We start from the raw sequence: 15,901 nt of genomic DNA on the forward strand, positions 1-15,901 counted from the left end.
GCTGGATACCTTCTGCACAGACCTCGTATATCCAAGAGTAAAAAAAAAAGATATACCCACACAAAAACTAGTTCATGAATGTTCATAGCAGCACATTATTTGTAATAGTCAAAAGGTGAGAACAAGCTAAATGCCCATCAACTAATGATTGAATAAACAAAATGTGACATAGTCACAGAAGAGAATATTATTCAACCATAAAAAAGAATGAAATACTATGTGACAACATAGATGAACCTTGACAGCATTATGTTAAGTGAAAGAATCCAGTCACAAAACACCACATATTATGTGATTCCATGTATATAAAAGGTCCAGAATAAGCAAATCTATTGATAGAAAACAGATTAGTAGTTGCCTAAGGCTAGAGGGGAAGGGAGTTGGAGAGAAATAGATAAAACTGCAAATGGGAACAGGGTTTCTTTTCCATGTGATAAAAATATTCTAAAACTGATTGTGGTGATTAAATTGTAAGCTTTAAAAAGGTGGATTGCAGCCCTGGCTGGTGTAGCTTAGTGGATTGAGTGCAGGCCTGCAAACCAAAAGGTCACCAGTTCCATTCCCAGTCCAGGGCACATACCTGGGTTGCGAGCCAGGTTTCCAGCAGAGGGTGCATGGGAGGCAACCACACATTGATGTTTGTCTCCCTCTCCTTCTCCCTCCCTTCCCCTTTCTCTAAAAATAAATAAAATCTTAAAAAATAAATAGGTAGATTATATGGCATGTGAATTGTTTCCTACTAAAGATATTATTTAAAAAGATCACCTCAGGCACTATGGTAAACTGCTGGAAATACAATAATGAAAAAACCACACCCAGAACCTGTTTTCAGGTTCTAATACCTGTAGTAAGGAAGAACCAGTCAAGAGGCAATTATAAAACAATAAAAAAAGAAAAGAGATTGTACCCCAGGAGCACCTAACCTAGCCCTGGGTAATTTAGAAGATGTTCAGAGGAAAACTCAATATAGAATATTTTCATCCTTAAATGAAAATTTAAATCTTAAAAAACTTTTTAAAAAATTAAATACCTGCCCCAGCTGGTATGTCTCAGTGGATTGAGTGCCAGCCTGCAAGCTGAAAGGTTGCTGGTTCCATTCCCAATCGAGGTACTTGCCAGGCCCCCAGTAGGAGGCAGGTAGGGGGTGCATGAGACACAACTGAAGGATGTTTCTCTAGCACTTTTCTCTCTTCCTGCCTTCCCCCCTCTCTAAAAATAAATTTTTAAAAACTCTAAAAAAAGGTTAAGTACCAGTTCAACTTATTAAAACCTTCATTTTCATAGAATAAGAATGGGAATGCTTTTTAAAAGCATTTGTGTGTGTGCAATGTTCAAAATGTATATTTTTAACTTTAAAAAAGCAACCGATTAAAATCTGTTGACGTGAAACACATCTCCAATTTAAATTGCACTGTTATTACCAAGTTCCTGGGGTGCTGTAAAGATTATGTACAAATTTTTCATAACACCTTAAACTGGGAAAAAGGGCCTAAAAATCATAAGTCCCCATGTAATACACTGCAAAGCAAAGCGTGGGGGAGCCCTAGCCTCATAGCTCAGTTGGTTAGAGTGTCATCCCTATATTTCAAAGTTTCTGGTTCCATCCCAAGCCAGGGCACATTCAAGAATTAACTAATGAATCCATAAATAAGTGCAACAAGGAACCCAAGTTTGTTTTTTTTTCCCCCCTAACTCTCCCCTTTCCACTCCCCTTCCCCCCTTCCCCTCCCCAGCTTCTACCTCCCCCTCTCTCCCTCCCTCCTTCCCTCCCTCTGGCCCTCCTTCTCTCTAAAATCAATAAAATAAAACACAGCAGGGGGGATGGGGGTGGGAGTGGACTTACTAGGTAAAACAGGAGTAATGATCTTAAAGGAGAACCGAGTGCTACAAAATAAAAATGGCCCTTTAAGAATTAAAGCCACTTGGTAGGGGGCGGTTAGGGAGTGGAGGTATGAGCAAAAAGGAAACAGGGCTTACGGACAAGGACAAGTGTGGTGATTGCAAGGGGGGGGGGGGGAGGGTAGAAGGGGGTCAAATGGTAATGAAAAAAGTACAATTAAAGTTTTTTTAAAGAATTATTTTACAAAAAGAAAGCCACTAATTTTCAAGCACAACACTTCCAAATTACGATAGTAACCATTGCCATAGAAACAGCGAAGTCGACTTTCCCGAAGTTAAAAATAAAAAATATAGCAAATTTAAGTGGATGAAATAGGGCAAAGTTTGGTCCGAAACTAGGTGGACAGAGGCTACTAGAAACTTTTCACCGAAATAAGGGTGGACCAACTGCAACTTCCAACCCACATTTCCAAAGCAGTGCCTCAAAATTCACCCCAATGGTAATCTACCAAGTGCTAAAAAAAAGTTTGCCCTCCCTTCTCTCGGAGGAGGAACCAGACAAAACCCCTCCCAAGCATCGCCCACAACCAAAGCCAGCCGCTGCAGACGTGCACTGTGCAGCTCTGGGGGAGACTGCCTCCGAGTTCACCCGGAAAGCATCCGAATCAAGCCCTGCTGGTTTCATTGGCTGAGCCCTGAGAAAAAACCAAGCTCGAGCCAGGAGCCCCAGCCTGCCTGGCCTGAGTGCCTCCCTCCACATCCGTACCCCACGCCACCTCCCGTGCTTGGCACTCCACGCGACCCGATCCAACTCCTATTTATTAAGCACCCACTGTCTACACCGCATCGTGGTTTCGGGCACTGTAGAAATGGCCCCATGTGGGAAAGACCAAAAGGACAAACACGAAGGCTACCTGCGACCAGGTTTTCTGAAGAAAAGCCCCCGCCCTCACCCTGCGGTGGTAACAGTTCCAGTGAAGAGGCAGTCCCGAGGGATTCAGCAGGCCCTGCTTCCCCGAGTCCGCCGCAGACCCAGACGGAAGGGGAAAGGAAAGGAGTCAGCATCTCTGGACCACCCGCGCGCTCCTCTGCCCCAAAGAGCGCGACCAGACTCCGGCCCCTAAGAGAACGACTAGAGCGGCACCGAACCCCCGTGAAGACCGGAGCAGTCTGTCGCTGGCTCCCGAATCCCTGCCCTGAGACCATGGCCGGCCGTTCTCTCCCCAGCCTGACAGTCACTGCGGCCGGGGACCGATAGTCTCAGGTCCGGCGCCTCCACTCTCCCGGACGCCGGCAACCCCTGCTGCCCCGTGCGGAGTGGGGCAGTGCTGAGAAGACCGACCGGGCCCTCCCCCTACCACCCCCCAAAGCCCGGACTCCCGAAAATCGGTTACCTGGCGCAAGCGTGGAGCGAGGACCCGGCCCTGAGAAGGGAAAGGAAATGGAAAACAGTGGCCTCGAGACCACAGAGATTTCAGAAATTTGGGAGACTTGTTCCGCACTGGGTGACAGCTGCTCGCTGCGCACGCGCACCCGGCTCCAGACGCCGATCCCTCCGCCGCTCTCCACCCTCCCGTGGAGGGAGCAGAGAAGGTGCGCGCACAATGCTTGCCGGATCCCCCTGCGCGAGGGCGCGCGCGCTGTCACGTGACCGCCGGGCTTAATGCTTAGTGGGTCACGTGAACTTCTAAACAGCTTAAAGGTGCCTAGCACCTTTTCACTTGGGGCTTAATCTTCTGCGGTGTTCTTAGTCTAGGTTTGCGGTCGCATACCTTGTTCTCATGTACTTTTTCCCCAGAAGGGAGAGACACTTAAGCAGAGGAAGGAACAGGTGCACAGAATCTTGCCCGGAAGTGCCGACCGTGTACCCGCAGAACTAGACGTGATGGAGTCCACGCGCCTCACGTCCTCCTGGGCTCCGACGCGGGACTAGGGCGCCCTCCGGCGCGCGGACGTCTCGGTAGCGTTGCCTTAGGAAGGGCCTCGGAATGCCCAGTCGATTTTCGCTTGGGCGTCTGGGTTCCGTCCTGGTCAGCAATGACAGTGACTTATGGCCAGGGCTTCTGAGGCTCTTAACAACAACGGGAGATCCCCTGTGGCTGAAGGGTGTCCACCTGCTAACTTTTTAACAGATAACTCCAGCAAGAGGCCGTGTTATTGGCCTTACGTAGTGATAACCTTCGTATTTCAGGCACTTAATATGAAGTACGTCCCGCCCTAAGCAGATGTGCACTTGACCTGGGGATGCCTGAGGGTAGTCGCAATAGAAATCCGGGCTAGGGGTCTCCAAAAAGCTAGAGATGACAGCAGTTTAGCCTGAATTGTAACAGGAAGTGCAGGTGCCTCCGGAACCCTAAGAACATAAGTTAGCTTGCCACAACTTGTTGTTGTAACTCTGCCTTCCAAGGTGTCAAAAGGAACCACACAAATCTTAAGCATTTGTACTGCCAAAGGCAGAGTTCCCAGCTGGGTCCCTTGTGGTTTTTCCCCTAACGTCTTCTCATCTAAGGAAGACTAGATCGTTACAGTACTGAGCACACTGGCTGTCTAGTATGCTGGGTTTTTCTAATACAATCCATCAATTTCTGCTTTTTAAAATACCTCAAACCCACTTACCACACCGTTTAAGATAAGTCTTGCTGGAAGGAGCATTTCCAGGATAAATGAAATGTGTTTCAGTAAGACTAATGGGATTACTGGACCACTACCATTCTTTAGTTATTAAATTCTAAACAAGATTTAAGCTGTACTACCCACCCACATATACCTCTGAAATTTGCCTAACGTACACCCCAAATGGGAATTTTCCAAATGTGTACAGTATGAGGATCCCAACCCTCCTTACAAGACAATTGGATATGCTAAAACAATAAACCTGTAATTTAACATTTATTTAGGGTTTACTGTGAGCTTGACACTATTTTAAGAGCTTCACCTATATTAATTAATCCTTGTACTCATTCAGTGACTAGGTATTATCTCCTTGTTACACACATGAAAACTGAAGTATAGAGGTTAAGAAATATGTCAGCTACTAAAAACCAAGATCCTTGGTACACCAGAATAAGAATTACAGTCTCTCCACAATTTCCACATGCATGATAATGCACAAACAACATTTGTCCAACACCACGGATCAAGTCTCAGGGTTTTTCTTTTCCTTTTTATTGAATTTATTGGGGTGACAATGGTTAACAAAATCATACAGTTTTCAGGTGCATGATTCTAAACACATGATCTGTACACTGTGTTGTTCACTACCCCATCAGTTTTATTTTACTTATTAATTTTAGAGAGAAAGAGGAAGGGGAAGAGATTGAGACAGAGAAACATCAATTTGTTTTTCCACTTATTTATACACTTATTGGTTGATTCTTGTATGTACCCACACCAGAGATCCAACCAACAACATCGGCATATTGGATAATGCTCTAAGCAACTGAGCTACTCCAAACTGAGCTAGGGCCAAACCTAAAAAATAAGACAGACATACCAGCTTTGCTGACTTCTCCAGGCATTTTTAAAAATCAAAGAAGATCATGTAAACTGTCAAAAAAACCTTCAAAAACTGGAAAGCAATTTGTGAATCTATGAAGCACTTCACAGTTTTGGAAATTGAAGTGAGCCCATTGGAAAATCAACTGGATTCATGACACAGAGCAGTGTTATGTCCCTAATATATCAAAATACCTCTTTATTGTAGATTACAATAATATTTTAGCCATATATTTGATTAATTTATTTATTCCCAATAAAACCTACAACTGCAATAAGGTGGTGGCTGTATAATGGATACATAGATTCCGCTTAAAGCTTATATGTTATGTGAACTATTATTTAGATCACCACAGAGATAATAATTGTAAATTTCTTAAAATATGTATAATACAGCAAATTGATACTTTACCAAATAATATAATCTAATTTTGAATATATTGAAGTCCATTTGACCTTTGCAAATATAAAGAAATAATACTAGTAATCATTAATGTTTGTATTTATTCTTATCACATATTATATTATTTATACAAATACAAACCAACCAATAATTAAATATTTAGATGATGTTTTAAAGAGTCACAGTGCATATGATAGTTAGTATTAATGAAATTATATACTTTTGTGCCTGTTCTTCTCTGTGTCCTGTGTTCTGAATTTAGCTCTCACCTGGATTACTATAATATTCACCTATTTTCACCAATGATACATCTGGTAAAGGGTTAATCTCCAAAATATACAAAGAACTAATACAATTCAATTCAGGAAGACAAAGAGTCCAATTCAAAATGGGCAAAGGACCTGGTCCCTTCTTCAAAGAGGGCATACAGATGGCCAATAGACGTATGAAAAGATGCTCAACATCACTAATCATCAGAGAGATGCAAATTAAAACCACAATGAGGTATCACCTTACACCTGTCAGAATGACTATCATCAGTAAATTGACAAACAAGCATTGGCAAGGAAGTGGAGAAAAGGGAACCCCCATGTACTGTTGGTGGGAATGTAGACTTGTACAGCCACAGTGAAAAACAATATGGAGTATCCTCAAAAAACTAAAAATGGAACTATCTTTTAACCCAATATTTCCACTTCTAGGAATATAGCCTAAGAACCCTGAAACAGCAATACAAAAAAATATGTATGTACTCCTATGTTCATAGCAGCACTATTTATAACAGCAAAGATCTGGAAAGAGACTAAGTGCCCATCAGTAGATGAGTGAATAAAAAAGCTATGGCACATTTCTACAATGGAATACTATGCAGCAGTAAAAAAGAAGAAACTCATATCCTTTATGACAGCACAGATGGATCTGGAGAATACTACACTAAATGAAATAAGCAAGACAGTGAAGGACAAATGCCACATGATCTCACTTATATGTGGAATCTAATGAACACTATAAACTAAAGAACAAAATAGAAATAGACTCATAGATAAATGGAACAGACTGACAGAGATGAGCAGGGGGGACCAGATGAAAGATGGCAAAGGGATTAACCACAGAACATTTATGCATAACACATGGACACAGACAACGAAATGGGGATTGACAGGGCAAGGGAAGAGAGTGGAGCGGGGTGGAGGTGGGGAAAGGGGGGAAAAGCGGGACCAACCGTAATAGCATAAGCAATTTTTTTAATACACCTAATGATCTCCCTACCTCCAATGCATTCTCTATCCACCTTTCCCCCTCCAACCTATCTTCTGTACTGCAAGTCAAAATTGTCCTCCTAAAGTAAAAATCGGATCATGATTCCAACCAATTGAAACACTTCATTAATTCCCCATATCAATATCAAACTTTTCAGTCCTTTCTACTAAAGGAGTCACAATAGCCAAAAAGAGCATGGTGGTCACAGGTATGGGAATAGACTTTGAAGTGACTCATGCCTCCTGTGTAAACTAAATATTCATTCAGTGAGTTTAGATACCATTTTATCTGTTTGTTTTAATATAAGTCTAATACCCAAAATTATATACCAGTTAGATTATTTGTTTGAATATTTGAATAAAATTTAAGCTTTGGAGAGATACATCATATTTTCTCTAGGGCTTCTAGTTCTCCCTGGGCCATTGCCTTACATTTGTACATGTGTTCATGTGGGAGGATGAGGTGCTAGAGGAACTGATGAGGAAGTTTGTTTTTCGCACCAAGAAAAATGTAAATGATTTATAACACCCAAATCATAACATAAAAAAAAATAAATGTGCATTCTTTTAACAAATAAAACCACAGTCATAGGCTGAAGTTACTAACTTCTGAGTACTTACAGTCCCAACTGATCCACTTTTATTATTTATTATCATCCATTCATATTGTCACTTGTACTGTTTTATAAACAGGTACTGGGTAGTGACACAGCCATCAGTAGGATAGATGTGGCTTTGCACTCATTGAGCATACAGTCAAGTCACAATGAGATACTCTTACATACCCATAAAAAGGCTAAGAATAAAAACACTGACAGAAACAAATGATGGTATAATGTGGAAAAACATAAACACCAACAGAAATACATGGGCATGTGCACCAAAGACATGTAGAGAAAGGTTTATAGCACCATTACTTATGAAATCCCAAACTGGAAACAACCCAAATATCCATCAACAGTAGAATGAAGATAGAAATACTGGTATAGTCATACAACAGAAAACTATACATCAGTGAAAATAAATGAGGTACTGCTACCCAAACATATGGCTAAATCTCACATATACCATGTTAAATGGAAGAAGCCAGACCCTGCAAAAAAATATATTCAGAGTTATTTGTGATTCTGTTTATATAACAGTTAAAAATATAACTATTCCATGGTGTTAGAAATCACAAAAATTGCTGCCTTTAAGGAGGAAAAAGGGGATAGAGTGAGTAGGAGGGAAGAAGTGGGGAACCTCTGGTATGCTGGTTATGCACTAATTTTTTTTACCTTGGTGGTAATAACTGTAAAAATTCATTAAACTGTATCCTTACAATTTTTGCAAGTTTCCCTCAGATTTTAATTAAAAGGCTTTTCAAACATTTACCATGTTAATTTTTGTCTATCATTATATCAATTTTCTTACCTACCTTTTTACAAATGAACCACCCAGGTTAATTTAATTTGACAAACAAAAAAGTAGAGCTTCTGCTCTGGCTGGTGTGGCTCAGTGGATTGAGCGTAGGACTGCAAACCAAAGAGTCACCAGTTCGATTCCCAGTCAGGGCACATGCCTAGGTTGCAGTCGAGGTCCTGTCGAGGGCATTTAAGAGGCAACCACACATTGATGTTTCTCTCCCTCTCTTTCTCCCTCCCTCCTCTTCTGTCTAAAAATAAATAAATAAAATCTTTTTAAAAAATAAAGAATGTAACTTCTGAACTGTCCCCTTACTTTTCCATAAAAATTTTTGATGTATTAAAAAGGGGGAAAACTTGAAGGCAGAAACAAGTGGATAGGAAACAGAGCTCCTTTTCCTTTGGGTCCCACTGACCCTTAAGAGTTTCAGTAACTGAAAGGGTTTTCTCTTTTTAACTCATTTCATTTACTCAATTCATTTTTTAAACCAATGTTGTCAGTAACTCAGAATGAAATGCAATACTCCACTACAATAATTTTATCAATATAAGTAATTTTTTTAGCTTCCCCAACCATATTTTATACATTTAGTTGCAGGCAAAGACAATATTAAAATATTTAAAGTAAACAGGGGATGATTTTCAAAATATTTTCTCACCTAAGTTTTCTGAGATCACTTCAGGTCAGTAAGGAAAGCAGCAGGTTCATTTATGACAGCATATGATAATGCCATGCATGTGTTAATCAACTGCTGTAATCTGCTATAAGCCAGAGGGCTTACTAGGAAAGAGGTGTATTAGCTTACATTATAGACCCAAGAAAAAATCATCTGAGAGTAATAAGTCTACCTTATCACATATCTAACCATAAATGCCATATAATTTCCACTGCATTGGTGTGTCATTTAAACCAATCTATAGAGAGAAAATCTATTAATTCACTCATTCAACTTTTATTGAAATGTGCTAGGATATAGGGCTCTGGTGTGAAATATAGAAAGGAAATGGTCTATTTGGTGGAGGAATTATTGTGCCTTGTCCTGATCAGAATCAAAACAAATTCTACTGGTTTTTCGATGCATGCATATACTATATCTGTGTTTTTTTGTAGGTTAATTCTTATTTTCAAAAAAAATTGCCTTGGTATCTTTAATAAGTTCATCTTAAATGAAAGACAAAGAGGCTGCTTTTATTTATATATTTATATGTCTTTTAGATATTTACTACCACTTTGGAAAACTGACACATTATCAGATAACCTTGAAAGTATGCATACCCTGTGACTCAGCAATTTCTCTCCTAGATACATGTTCAACAGAAATGCATGCACATATGTATCAAAATACATATTAAGAGCAGCATTACTTATAATTAACAAAAACATATTTCTAAAGATAAAAAGTAAAGGCCAATGTTTACAGATTTAATTTTCATGAAACAAGTCCCTTATTTTAGGTGGGCTTTCTTCTCTCAGGCCTGAGGTGGAGTTCTTCCAGGAGTAAGGTGTGGAAGAAAAGGTTTATGTCTGTGAAATAGTAAGGTGGTCCAAACTGATGAGGAGGAGGTAGAAGTACCGCTGGTGGTGAGCTGTGTGATAGGCAGTGCTAAAAAGAACTGGGATTTATACCACTGTGAAGCAAGCCTTTTATTGTGGTGATGGGGAGGAATTAGGTGGATATTGATTAAATATGCATCAGGGTTCCAACCTAAGCACATCTCTTCCACTAATGGTCAGAGTTCCTGTAATCTCAGAAGCCATCCTTCATAATTGAGGAGTAATATACTTATCTACCCTGAGGCATGAACTTAAAAAAATCTCTTCATTGAGGGGATCATTTGATATTGTATTGTTATTTTTATAAAGTTCTGATTACAATAGGATACAAAGCACTTTGAATCTTAGAAAGGATATTGAGATAATGGGAAAAATACAATAAAAATTTAAATAAATAAATAATTAGATAAAGCCAATTTTTAAAAAGAAATAAGGTTAATGTATTAGTTGGAAAGAGACCACAAAATGTCCTTCTTGAAGTTGCTTGAATAACTCCTGGTTTTCAGAATATTACCAACTTTTTCTTTTGTTCCTCTATTAATTTCTGTCTCACAAAGTTGGCTTGCTTCCTCTCTCTAGCAATTGCTCTTTCATATTACAAAGAAAGATCCAATTATCAGGGGCATTCTTGTGCAGAACAAAATATTGCATTATATTTTTATATTCTATAGTTTACCTCTATTTTATTGAGTTCACTGATTTTAATATTCCCTTTCCTTTGCTGACTGCTCCTAATCTTACTTTTCTGCTCAGATTCTTCCAGTAGGCATTCTATTAATCAATGAGTTCAATTTTTCAGCTTGAACCTTTATAATACACTTTCTGTGGTATCCGGTTTCACCTTCCTTGGGTTCTCTTCCAATCATGCATAATTGACATTTCATCACTCAGCTAACAGTAGTAAATGCTTTTTCTGCTTGAACTAATGTTAATATAGCTTGGGCCTTTGTCATATCCATTTCATTTCCTCTTGTGATAAATTGCAAAATATGGCCACAAATTCCTCCCATGATCCTATACAATATGACTTTGTGCTTCTTCCCATCAAGAGGTTGTCTATTCCCTCACTTTTGAACCTTGATTGACATATTTTTAAAGATTTTACTTATTTATTTTTAGAGAGAGGGGAAGAGAGAAAGAGGGGGAACGAAATATTGATGTGAGACAGAAACCACACCTGAACCCAAAACGCAGGCATGTGCCCTGACAGGGAATTGAAATAGCAATCTTTCACCCTGCAGAACAAGTCCCAATCAACTGAGCCACACCAGTCAGGGCTGGACTGATCTTATGACTTGCTTTTATCAATAGAATTAGGCAGAAGAGATATTATGTGATTCCAAAATCAGGTCTTAAGAGAAACCACAGCTTCTGCTTTCATCCTTTTATGATGCTATCCTGAGAATTGGTCACATATCAAAGAACTAAGGCTTCCAATGAACAGCCAGCACCAACTGCCAGACGTGTGAGTGGAGCCACCTTGACATTCCAGCCCAACCACCTCACAGACGAATGCAGCTGCAAGTGTGACCCCAGGCAAAACCAGCAGATAAACTTTACCCAGCCAAGATAATCAGGAAAGAAAGAAACCACTAGGTTTTGGGGTTGTTTACTACACAGCTATAGATAACTGATGGAACTATTTTCTCTTTCACTTTCTCACTTTGGTGATCACCTGAATCTCCATTGTCTAATTCAGAAAGTATAATTTCTTTCCTATTACTTTTTTCCTTAGTTTGAGAGTTGACTTGCACAAAACAATTATTCAAAATTTTAGCATCATCACTTTTATAATTAAGAGATTCTTTCCTCTCTTTTGGAGACCCCTGATGTGCCGTCAGATTTTCCTGAGCTTGATGTTGTGCTCATTCTAACTTCCTCTTCTGTCACTAATGGATTTTAATGGTTGTTCTCTGCAAGCAAGTTCTTAGCTTGTGAAACGTCTGTTGATATTCTGACACCTTTTCAGGAATGTGGGGGTTTTTTTTCTTTAAATTGAAGCTTATCCTTCTCAACAATTGATATTTAGTTACTTGGTATGACCTGTTCTTTTTTCTTTTTGCAAAGGAATTCTCTCCAGACTAAAGGGCAAATGTCATCAAGGATGGATAAGGACAACATTCCAGAGCATGCCTTGTAAATTCCACAGGTTACTGTCTAGATAGCACTAGCAACCTACATCCTGATCTAGTTTCCACAAGGCTCCCATCTAAATTGTTCAAGGAAGTGAACAGTTTCTAAACTGAGATGACTTTTTTTTTTGAGTGGTGGCTCTTGAAGTTTTTTACAGGAATTGGCAAGGTTAAAACAATTTTTATAATAACACTAAGATTATATTTGCCCTTTTCTCTGTCATGTCATTCATTCTCATTCATAGTGCAATTTTCTAAGGAAACAATTAGGACTGATTTCACCATTGCTCTGAAGGCTAATGAAATGTTTGCTTCTGTATTAGTGTGTTTACAACTTTTTTTCTTAAAATCTAGTATGAGCTGGCCAGGTAGCTCAGTTTGTTAGAGCATCGTCCCAACACACTAAGGTTATGGGTTTGATCCCTGATCAAAGTACATACAAGAATCAACCAATGAATGCATAAAATAGGTGGAACAACAATGTTTCTCTCTCTCTCCCCTCCCCCGCCACTCTTAAAAAAATCAATAAAAGTTAAAAAATAAAATAAAATCTAGTATGATAAATATTGTATGGCCACAAAGACAATTTTCCTTCTTTTATTTTTATTTATATATTTGCAGTTTTACAACTTTACTATCAACAGTTAGTTCTCATCCCCATTAACTGTAGATTTTTTAAAGTGGTGACACGTACCTAGGTAACCAACTACAAAGCTTGTTTGATGAACCTTCATCCTCCTTGTGTTTTCTGGACAACCGCAGTCGCACCCAGGCAAGGGCTGGGACATTGCTTAGTTCTTTGGTTCAGACAGCTTTGTTGAGCCTGGTGTCAACGTGCACATCTGGAGTTCCCGTCTCCTCCATGGGCAAATTTCCATGATCTCTTCTTCTTGAAGTCCACTCCACGGATGCACTTAAGAATGTTCATGGTGTTTTCACTACCTCTTGATGGCAGAACCGCCCTTCTTCACACCACCCTTCCTCTTGCTAGCCATTCCGAAGGGCCCAAGTTTCAAAGAAAGCCCCATAAAGACAGTTTTATATTTTACTAAATATAAACCAAACCTGCAACCAAAAAGTTTAAGAACTGGTTGAGAGAAAAAACGATAAGAAAGATTAAATTTTCCTTAACTCTCATCTTTTGACAGTAAGTCTACTCCTTGAGGCATCTTTTCCTTCCTTGGGGCATCTGACTTAGAAGAGGGGTCCGGAGCTGCTGCTTCAGGGTGTCCCAGCCTGGGCTGCCAGACAAAGCCAGTTCAGGGTTGACACCGTCAGACTTGATGGGGAAGAAGTGTGGGGAGATCCGAGTCAAAAGTGGAGGGACAACAAGGAGAACAGCCAGGAACAGGAGGAGGTGCAGGCCATGGTGTGGCTCCGCCCATCTGGGCACTCGTTTAACTCTGCTGGCGAGTTTCCCGCCCGCAGGAGACCCCGCACCTCCACCACCCTGCGGCGGTCTGCAGTCTCCTCCCAGGGTCCTACTGACGCTCCCCGTCCCTCCATTCATTCCCTGGAGCACTGGGGCTTCTGGAGTCCGGGTGCCTAACTCGACCTAAAAAACAACAGAGATAGCCTTATCTCGGGGATGCGGGGGTGGGGGTGGGGGTGTCTTAACTTTAGTAAAATATAAAAAGGTAGATTGCCTTTCTGCTGCAGGCATTTCTGCAATAATTCCAAATATGTGGTCCTTAAAAATATCCTCAAGTTCTGAGCAATTACGGACTTTTGGGGTAAGTTGGATTGGAGTATACCACTTAACACCTATGCAGAACGGCCCTGACCCGTGTGGCTCGGTTAGGCGTCGCTCAGGCACCAGACAACGTCCGGTGTCCGGTCAGGGCACTTGCCCTGGGTTGCAGATGGATCCCGGAGGAGAGGTAACTGATCACTCACATTGATATTTCTCTCCCTTTCTTTCTTCATGCCTTCCCCTCTCTGTCTAAAAATAAATAAATAAACAAAACCTTTAAAAAAACCCAAAAACCCTATGCAGAGCACTAACAATTCCAAAACTTTACATCTAGAGAATATTAACAGTTCTGCTGCTTTGCACAGTGAGAATTCTTAGAGTGTGGCTAGCACCCTCGTGAATCTCTGGCAGGCCTATGCCCTCCTGAGACAAGGTAAATTCTTGAGGGGTACAGAGACAACTTTTATCAAAAATCAAAATCCTATCTGGGGGATAGCATTCTCTATCAAATTTTAACACCTAAAAAAAATGACTTCACAATTTTTCACCTGCACACACAGCTTCCTAAAGTAATTTAACATTGTGGGAAAGTGTAGTAGGTTTTTCCACTTTCTAACCCAGACACATTTTTTTCACCAAAAGGGGAACTTCTGTAGGATTTTCAGCTTTTTCTTAAGGTTTCCCTGCAGTATAAGATTTTTTTCTTTAATTGCTTCCAAACATTAATATGCAGAGAAAAATTCTGCTTGAACCCACAATATTTCCACTATTAGAGCTAATTTTTCCCGTGTTAAACTAAAAATCTTTAACTTTCACAACTGAAGGAATTTTTTAAATAAGGTTTTATTGAGCCAAAAATGCTAGTCAAAAAGAAGACTGGTCTTGAGACTTAAATTCCATGTCTAAACTAACAGCACCATGGCTAGGTAAAAAAGAAAGCATGTCCATCCCAGAATTTTGCAGACTTTTTCTTCATACATTAAGTAGAGGAAAGGGAGAAGAAAGAGGTAGTCCGGATGAATTTACATAAACTATAGGCAAAGGGGTGGTAGAAGGTGAAGAGGGGCCAGGTCTGGGAATCAAGTGGGAATAATCAAATGTTCACTCCTGTTGATTGTCTGGAGGAAGCAACCTGCAAAGCCTTCAGGTAAACAAGGACTGGGATGGCGGGGAGGGGCGCTCCTAGAGTTAGAGGGTATCTAGCTAAAATAATCTGTGAAAGTAGCCACCTAGAAATCAATCTGAAGTTCTAACAGGCAAAACAAGAATGACAGCAATCTTGTTAATTGGTCAGCAACCATCAACAGACTAACAGTTCGGTCTCTTTCTCTCCCTCTCCAGACACTATAATTTAATTTAGAACATCTCAGGATTCAAAATCTTCTCCATCGACAGTTATAGTAGAAGAGACTGATACCTTGCTTTACTTCCATTTTCCTGTGCCCCTCTTAATGTTTTCCAGGTCTTTTGCCAAATATCCTTCATTCATCTCTTGCTTGGCAGAATTTCAGCTGCTACTCCAAGGAGGTCACCTGAGTTCTAGATCTTGAGTCCTCCTGTTTGGAAATTAGTTTTTTCAAAGACTGTCCCTATTGAGGCTGCAGAAGAGAGAGCCTGCTTCCCCACCCCACCCCACCTCCTACAGGTGGCATAATATCTGATAAGGCCACTTTTTCATAAAGTGTCTTAGCTTATAGGTCTACCCCCACAAGTCAAGTGAACGAAGATTAGCTGCAGATTCCAGAGAGAAGGCAGAATATCTTTTATTTCCCTTGCTCTAGCTTCCTGTTATTTAACAACAACAGACAACAAAATAAAATAACCATGAAACTTAAGATGCAAACTCTGGGTAGTCCTTGTTGCTCACTAACTCAGAAAATGGGGATTCATTGAGTGCCTGCCTTGTGCCCTGAATTGTCCAGATGCTGGTCGTAGTTGCATACAAGGTAGATATGGCTTTGCCAGCATCAGTGATACCGCTGATGAGGCAGAAATGCTTCAGTGATACCACTGAAAAGGCAAGAGCCCCCACTGCTGACAAAACTGTTTCTGTTGACCTAATTCATTAGTTATACTTAAAATAAGAGGATTAATTATCTAGCAGCTGTCTTGCTTACGCTTC

At 40.3% G+C, this 15,901-nt stretch overlaps 1 protein-coding gene and 1 long non-coding RNA gene across 3 annotated transcripts in view; both read right to left on the reverse strand.

Moving 5' to 3' along the window:
- Window positions 1–3,476, reverse strand: part of KDM4C (lysine demethylase 4C) — a 383,617-nt gene extending 380,141 nt beyond the window's left edge. The window contains exon 1 of one of the 2 annotated variants that reach the window (XM_036021651.1): window positions 3,234–3,476. The gene's annotated coding sequence lies outside the window, so the exon portion shown is untranslated. The remainder of the gene's footprint in view (window positions 1–3,233) is intronic. The other variant, XM_028507295.2, reaches the window with a different exon arrangement.
- Window positions 3,477–6,940: 3,464 nt separating this feature from the next.
- LOC118499674 lies at window positions 6,941–13,120 on the reverse strand. The gene is made up of 3 exons (XR_004902188.1): window positions 12,781–13,120; window positions 9,059–9,161; window positions 6,941–7,076 (listed from the first exon to the last, which is right to left on the reverse strand). It is a non-coding gene; the product is annotated as an uncharacterized LOC118499674 (long non-coding RNA).
- Between the last annotated feature and the right edge of the window lie 2,781 nt (window positions 13,121–15,901).

The sequence above is a fragment of the Phyllostomus discolor genome, chromosome 3 (assembly GCF_004126475.2).
Source record: "Phyllostomus discolor isolate MPI-MPIP mPhyDis1 chromosome 3, mPhyDis1.pri.v3, whole genome shotgun sequence".
In the NCBI taxonomy this organism is placed as follows: domain Eukaryota; kingdom Metazoa; phylum Chordata; class Mammalia; order Chiroptera; family Phyllostomidae; genus Phyllostomus; species Phyllostomus discolor.